The sequence below is a fragment of the Rhinopithecus roxellana genome, chromosome 4 (assembly GCF_007565055.1).
Source record: "Rhinopithecus roxellana isolate Shanxi Qingling chromosome 4, ASM756505v1, whole genome shotgun sequence".
NCBI classification, from domain to species: Eukaryota; Metazoa; Chordata; class Mammalia; order Primates; family Cercopithecidae; genus Rhinopithecus; species Rhinopithecus roxellana.
In genome coordinates this window covers 85373695-85381862 of record NC_044552.1, presented here as the reverse complement: position 1 = coordinate 85381862, position 8168 = coordinate 85373695, and the positions used below count along the sequence as shown (strand labels likewise).

Genomic DNA, 8168 nt, shown 5'->3' with positions numbered 1-8168 from the left:
ACCAAAAATCAAAAAAGAAGCCCAAGTCTAGAGGCACATAGCTGGGAGTCAGTTTTAGCTGAGAGAGTTAAGATCATCCAATCAGTATTAAGGAAGAAAGTCACCACTAGAGACCACCAATACTTAAGAAAAATGGGTAAAATCAGAGGAATTGATAAAGGCTGGCTGAAAAATGTTGGTGTCTAGCTCAAGAAAGGACGGGTTAGGTGGTCATATTTATTAATATGGATCTAGAGAAGCATTTGTTCACTAATACATTTCACTTGTGTTCTCTAATTTAAAATCACCTTTTCATCTTGATTTTCCTGCAGCTAAATTAGAAATGCATATTTTCCCCCTAAAAAATGCAGTGATGTTCTTTCTTATAAATTACATTATCTGATTTTCTTGTCAGCCAGCTTCAAGGAAATCCATGTGTTCAAAATGTCTGCTTGCAGTTTGCCCCATACCAAATGGTTGTTTAATCCAAATACTGAGCAGCAAACTGAGCTAATCCTTCTGGAGAAAGGATGGTTGAACAGCTGAGACCACTGGGTGCTCAAAGAGAAGACCACACATCCTGAGCTCCCCAGTCTGGTTTGAGGGGAGGACAGCTGATAACTGGATATGCAGTATTCCCAGACATCACTGGTCCCAAACCATTGCTTCTGCCTGCCACTGCCACTGCCACAAGTACAATAGCAATGCCATCCCCTTGACACACAGCTTTAATCTTCAGGGTTTCATTTGGTCCTCTATGTGTGGATGTTACTCAAAGTTCACATGGAGTGCCAACATTTCCATAGGTCTGGTGTTTTCACAGTGACCAAGAACAGAAGTAGAGCTCATCAATATTACAACCCTGCACTAACTTTCTGATTTCAAAAGCAACTTGACTCTCTCTGCAACCCACTCAAAGCTTTTCTTTCTTTGTTATTGTTTTTTTTTTTTTTTTGAGATGGAGTCTCCCTCTGTCAACCAGGCTGGAGTGCAGTGGTGTGATCTCGGCTCACTGCAAGCTCTGCCTCCCGGGTTCAAGCAATTCTCCTGCCTCAGCCTCCCGAGTGGCTGGGACTACAGGCATGTACCACCATGCCCGACTAATTTTTGTATTTTTAGTAGAGACAGGTTTCACCATGTTGGCCAGGCTGCTCTCGAGCTCCTGACCTCGGGTGATCCGCCCGCCTCGGCCTCCCAAAGTGCTGGGATTATAGGTGTCAGCCACCATGCCCAGCCTCAAAGCTTTTCTTTACCGTTTGGAGCCCTTCAGGAGTTACTTCTTTGAGCTCCCAATAAGATTATCTTTCTGTTGGCTTCAATCTCATAATGGCCAGAGTCTCCAGGAATCATCACCAAGAACAATTTCTTTGGTGGTTATATCAACACCAAATTCAATCTTCATATCAACTAATGTACTGTTCTGGGGTAACCAGGATTTCTCCAGTATTTCAATAATCTGTGTAGCATGACTCATGACATACCCTTCAGTTTGGCCTATAACAAGTCCAACAAAGCGAAATGTTGCAGCAGTCAACTGTTCCTTGGATCACCGTGGGTCATCATTGCCATCATCCTTGGAAAACATCTCCACTTGAGATGGATAAAACTTATATCCTTCCTTGACACTGGGATTTATTTCTTTTGAGAAATGAACAGGTTGCTATTCTGCAAACCCATTCAATTGGAACCACTTCACGCTGGGGTGCAATGAAAGCTGTCTCCCCATATTTTCTGGTGAAAGCAGTTTTAATACCTGCTTCCTGTAACAACTGAAAACTACCCTTCCAGGTGATTCTTTCTAGCTGCATTTCCCACTGTAATTGGATCCTTGGACTGCAGGAGGACTCTTCCTGAACCATCTAACAATCCGTAGACTTCTTTTGTTTTACCTTCATACGGTTTTTGTTTTGTTTTGAGAGGGAGTCTTGCTCTTGTCACCCAGGCTGGAGTGCGATGCCAAAATCTCCGCTCACTGCAACTTCTGCCTCCCGGGTTCCAGTGATTCTCCTGTCTCAGCCTCCTGAGTAGCTGGGACTACAGGTGCCTGCCATCATGTCCAGCTAATTTTTATTTATTTATTTTTTGAGACAGAGTTTTGCTCTTGTTGTGCAGGCCGGAGTGCAATGGCATGATCTTGGCTCACTGAAACCTCCGCCTTTCAGGTTCAAGTGATTCTCCTGCCTCAGTCTCCTGAGTAGCTGGAATTACAGGCGTCTGCCACCATGCCCGGCTAATTTTTGTATTTTTAGTAGAGACAGGGTTTCGCCATGTTGGCCAGGCTGGTCTTGAACTCCTGACCTCAGGTGATCCACCTGCCTTGGCCTCCCAAAGTGCTGGGATTACAGGTGTGAGGCACCATGCCCGGCCTCATACAGTTTTTTTTCCAAGTTCAGTACCTCGGGTGTTGCCATTATCCTGAGTGGGCTGAGGGCTGCAACTGCGCTGGGAAGAGAGCAACCATACATATTTTAACCTAGTGCCTGTCCTTTTAACTTAACATTTGGGTCCCCCCTACCTCCCTATTTTCTGTTAAGATTCCTCACATTTTTGCAAATTTGGTAAAATTCCTCATTTCAGGGGGTTAATCCCACTGTTGGCCACTAGGTAGAGCTAGAATCTTATTTATGGTGATTCTTAAGCTTGCTATTTTTCAGTGTCTTATTTAGGAGGCAAAGAAGCCTTTGTCTTAGAATTTTTAGGACAGTTTTTCAGAGCGGTGTTCACCATAAATTCCTCCAGAGATCATCAAATACATAAAAGGAAAAGAGAAAAAGGAAGAACTTCCAAGTTCATTTACCAATCATCTTTCAGCATAATAACCATCATTTACATGAGGACAAACCTCATTAACTGTGGGAGTCTGGGTACAGTCAACCTCCTTCTGCAGTTGGTCTAAGATCCTTTAAGGTACTTTGTAGCCAAAGTCAAGAACACTTCATTTTCTTTACCAGGGCTAAACTGATTGATTGCATCCTTATTTTGTTTTGTTTTAAATTATTTTGTTTTGAGATGGAGTCTCCCTCTGTCATCCAGGCTGGAGAGCAATGGCTTGATCTCAGTTCATTACAACATCTGCTTCCCGGGTTCAAGTGATTCTCCCACCTCAGCCTCCCGAATAGCTGGGACTACAGGCATGTGCCACCACATCCAGCTAATTTTTGTATTTTTAGTAGAGATAGGGTTTTACCATGTTGGCCAGGCTGATCTCGAACTCCTGACCTCAAGTGATCTGCCCGCTTCAGCTTCCCAAAGTGCTGGGATTACAGGTGTGAGCTACCACGCTTGGCTGATTGCAACTTTTAAAACTGCAATGAGCATAAGATTAGAAGTTTATAAACAGATATTTCCAACTGAATTCTTTTGGTGAAAGTCCTTTTTTTGCTACTCAAGATGTTATTAAGTAATAATCAGATGTTACACTGGTTTCTCAGTCATCTGCCTTTTGCTAATGTGGCTTTAAAAATTAATTTGAATTGTTTGAGAACTTAAAAAGTTGAAGACCCTGTCCCTTCTTTGGAGAGGTAGCTCTGTAGAAAGAGAGGCTGGCTGATGATCATGTTTTTTTTGTTTTTTGTTTTTTTTTTTTTTTTGAGACGGAGTCCCGCTCTGTCTCCCGGGCTGGAGTGCAGTGGCCGGATCTCAGCTCACTGCAAGCTCCGCCTCCCGGGTTTACGCCATTCTCCTGCCTCAGCCTCCCGAGTAGCTGGGACTACAGGCGCCCGCCACCTCGCCCGGCTAGTTTTTTGTATTTTTAGTAGAGACGGGGTTTCACCGTGTTAGCCAGGATGGTCTTGATCTCCTGACCTCGTGATCCGCCCGTCTCAGCCTCCCAAAGTGCTGGGATTACAGGCTTGAGCCACCGCGCCCGGCCCCCTGATGATCATGTTTTAAGGACACAGCCTGGTCGTAGGTCTTTTGAGGATGAGCAGATTGCTTCTCTTTTTCATACCTGAGCTAGTGATAACAAGTTATCTCTTGTTCAGGGCATTAATATACTGCTCTTCTTCATGCTTCAGTAAAACATGATAAAGCGGTCAGTAGCATAATGACATAGAACAAGATAAAGTTTGTTTGTATTTTTTTTTTTTTTTGGAGATGGAGTCTTGCTCTGTCACCCAGGCTAGAGTGCAGAGGCATGAACTTGGCTCACTGCAACCTCTGCCTCCCGGGCTCAAGTGATTCTCCTGCCTCAGCCTCCTGAGTAGCTGGGATTACAGGTGTGCACCACCGTGCCCTGCTAATTTTTGTATTTTTAGTAGAGACAGGGTTTTACCATGTTGGTCAGGCTGGTCTTGAACTCCTGACCTCGTGATTAGCCCGCCTCAGCCTCCCAAAGTGCTGGGATTACAGGTGTGAGCCACTGCGCCTGGCCAGAAGATAAAGATTTTGAAGAACATTTAATTTCCTCATTTCTCCTACCCTCTACCCTGTGGATTGTAAGCTATAGAAGTTCTTTTTTGGAAGAGAATGGCTCAATACTTGAGTGCCATGCTCTCCTAGTTGTCATTTATCAAATTATTATTCTCATATATAGGAAGAATTGTCACATTTTTCTCATGTATAGGAAGAACAGCCATGAGTCAGCTTGCTGAGTCTGATTGGTCCAAGGGCTTCCTGGCACACTGAACCCCAGTCATGTAGAACCCCAGCTCTGTAGAAGAGGAGCAGCTATCACAGCAGTTTGAGTAATTGCAGACAAAGGTGAAGCAAGAAGAGAACAATATCAACAACAACTAGCAATGATAAAAAAAAAAAAAAAAACCTAAATTTACCTGGCACTTTTTTTTTTCTTTTTTTGATGGAGTTTCGCTCTTGTTGTCCAGGCTGGAGTGCAATGGCACTATCTTGGCTCACTGCAACCTCTGCCTCCCGGGTTCAAGCAATTCTCTTGCCTCAGCATCCTGAGTAGCTGGGATTACAGCTGCCCACCACCACGCTCGGCTAATTTTTGTATTTTTTTTTTTTTTTTTTTTTTGAGGCGGAGTCTCGCTCTGTCGCCCGGACTGGAGTGCAGTGGCCGGATCTCAGCTCACTGCAAGCTCCGCCTCCTGGGTTCACGCCATTCTCCTGCCTCAGCCTCCCGAGTAGCTGGGACTACAGGCGCCCGCCACCTCGCCTGGCTAGTTTTTTGTATTTTTAGTAGAGACGGGGTTTCACTGTGTTAGCCAGGATGGTCTCGATCTCCTGACCTCGTGATCCGCCCGTCTCGGCCTCCCAAAGTGCTGGGATTACAGGCTTGAGCCACCGCGCCCGGCCTAATTTTTGTATTTTTAGTAGAGACGGATTTTCATCATGTTGGCCAGGCTGGTCTTGAACTCCTGACATCAGGGGATCTGCCCACCTCAGCCTCCCAAAGTGCTGGGATTACAGGCATGAGCCACTGCGTCTAACCTATCTGGCACATTTATGACCCTGGGAAGTTTTGCAGTTTTATTCTCTGTTAAATGCATATCTGTTGAGCTTTTTCTGTTAGTAAAATGCACTCCAAGATTTCTTTTTTTTTTTTTTTGAGATGAAGTCTTACTTTGTCACCCAGGCTGGAGTGCAGTGGCACGATCTCGGCTTACTGCAACCTCTGCCTCCCAGTTCAAGCAATTCTCCTGCCTCAACCTCCTGGGTAAGTGGGATTACAGGTTACCACTACCATGCCTGGCTAATTTTTTGTATTTTTAGTAGAGATGGGATTTCATCATGTTGGGCAGGCTCTCCTCAAACTCCTGATCTCAGGTAATCCACCCACCTTGGCCTCCCAAAGTGCTTGGATTATAGGCATGAGCCACGGTGCCCAGGCTTAATGCTGTATTTTTTAATACACACACGGTACAGAAGGATATAAGATGGCAAGTAAAATACCCCTTCTTAACCTACTTTCAAACTTTTTTCCTTTCCATATCTGGGTATAGAATTTGAACTCATTCTTTTTTTTGAAAAAATTAATTATTTTTTTAACTTTCTATAACAAAATATTTCAAACAAGGATAGAGGGACCAGTGTAATGAACTTAATTTACCTATTGTCTAGCTTCACCTATTATCAATAATCTTGTTTTTATCATATTTCCCATATCCAGATTGAAGCAAAGTCTAGACATCACATGATTTTTTAAAAATTAAAATAATTATTATTATTGTTTTTACAGAGATGAGGGTCTCCCTATGTTGCCCAGGCAGGTCCCGAACTCCTGGGCTCAAGTAATCCTCCTATCTTTGCCACCCAAAGTGCTGGGATTATAGGCATGAGCCACTGCATCTGGCCCACATAATTTCATTTGTAAGTATTTTATAATTATTCAGTTTTTATTAATAGATTTTAGGTTTTAGAAGTTCTTTTTAAGTTTGTTTACAATAAAATCTTTATTCAAAAGACTGTAAAAGGTTATAACTATTACAATCTGACAAAGAGCAAATAAAGGCAAATAAAAAGTTCTCAGAATGTAGTTTCCTTCTTTTAAAATATGTAACTGTTTTCTTGGTAGAGGCAAAATCTTAAAAGGGATTCAGTTGCACATTTAAGTGTTTAGCCAGCCTGCTTCCATGCCCAGCAGTTAAGCCAGCACAGAAGGTCAAGTGTGAGCATGGTGGCTCATGCCTGTAATCCCAGCACTGTGGGAGGCTGAGGTGGGAGGATTGCTCCAGTCCAGGAGTTTGAGACCAGCCTGGGCAACATAGTGGGACCCTATTTCTACAAAAACTAAAACTACAAAAAAAAAAAAAAAAAGCAAAAAAAAAGCACAGTGTTATAGCATGCACCTATAATCCCAGCTACTTGGGAGGACTGCTTGAGCCCTGAAATGAAAGGCTGCAGTGAGCTATGATCCTACCACTGCACTGAAGTTTGGGTGACAGAGCAAGACTGTCTCTAAGAAAAAAACAACAAAAAACTAAACCAGCATAGAGAATCAGTTGCCTGTGGGCCCTGCCCAAGCCTCAGCCCAGCTAGGAGTCTGAGGCTTTAAGGAGTCCTGTGTGTACAAATGACAGACTCACACCATAGTCCACCCATCTGGAATATATCCCCTCAACAAAGCCTTGTCCCGGGGCAGCAGGCAGGCTGCAACCTGACATTGGAGAGTGGCTGGCCTTTCGTGCAGGAGGGTGGGAGGGCCTGAGCTGCCCTCCTGTGGCTTCAGGCATCTGGGATGAAGTGGTCCATGATGTGGTGACGATGGGTCGGGGAAAACTTTTTGACTATGTGCTCATAGATCACAGTGGGGATGATGGTCAGGGTGACAGTGTTCCTGGCTGTGGCCAGAATCTCTGAGATCTCTTTCAGCCCAATGACATTCTGCATAGTGCTTGTTAAATGTTCTTGAACCTGGCACACATGGTTGGTGAAGAGTCCATGAGGGCCACAGAGCTCCCTTTGACCACAGGGAAGACCTTTCCCTTCTTTTTTTTTTTTTTTTTTTTTTTGAGACGGAGTCTCGCTCTGTCGCTGGAGTGCAATGGCCGGATCTCAGCTCACTGCAAGCTCCGCCTCCTGGGTTTACGCCATTCTCCTGCCTCAGCCTCCCGAGTAGCTGGGACTACAGGCGCCCGCCACCTCGCCCAGCTAGTTTTTTGTATTCTTTAGTAGAGACGGGGTTTCACCGTGTTAGCCAGGATGGTCTCAATCTCCTGACCTTGTGATTCACCCGTCTCGGCCTCCCAAAGTGCTGGGATTACAGGCTTGAGCCACTGCGCCCGGCCTGACCTTTCCCTTCTTGATGATGAAGCCACCATGGCCTGTGCTGTCCTTGTGCATGGTGACATTCCACTGGACTGTCCTGTCCTGAATGACCATAACAATCTTCTTGGCCAATTCCCTCTCATCTCTGCCAGATGGGCTTTTCCCATGTTCCACTTGGCACAGTCATGCCCATCAATCTGTAGGATTTGGTTCCCAAAGCACAGCAGCATGAGGGATGCAGTGGTGTTGGCCTGGACCACCTGCACAAAGAGCCCTTTGTTGGTGGTCTGCAGCTGCAGCCCAGTCTTGCCGTGTTTGTCTTTGCACAGGTGGATGTTGTGCATCTGGGGCTTGATCTCACACCACGTGCCCAGGCTGTTCCTTGACCCCCTGGGCTGGTTAGGAACCTGAGACAGCAGTCTGCAGACACCAGGGGCGCAGGGGTCAGCCTGGCCTATGGGACCTATGCTTCAGAGGTTATTGGGAAGGAGGGGTAAGGATGGAGAAAGGAGGACGCAGCG

General features: G+C 45.1%; 1 pseudogene; it reads right to left on the bottom strand.

Moving 5' to 3' along the window:
* Nucleotides 1-362: 362 nt before the first annotated feature.
* Nucleotides 363-2390, bottom strand: LOC104669269 (annotated as a pseudogene).
* Between the last annotated feature and the right edge of the window lie 5778 nt (nucleotides 2391-8168).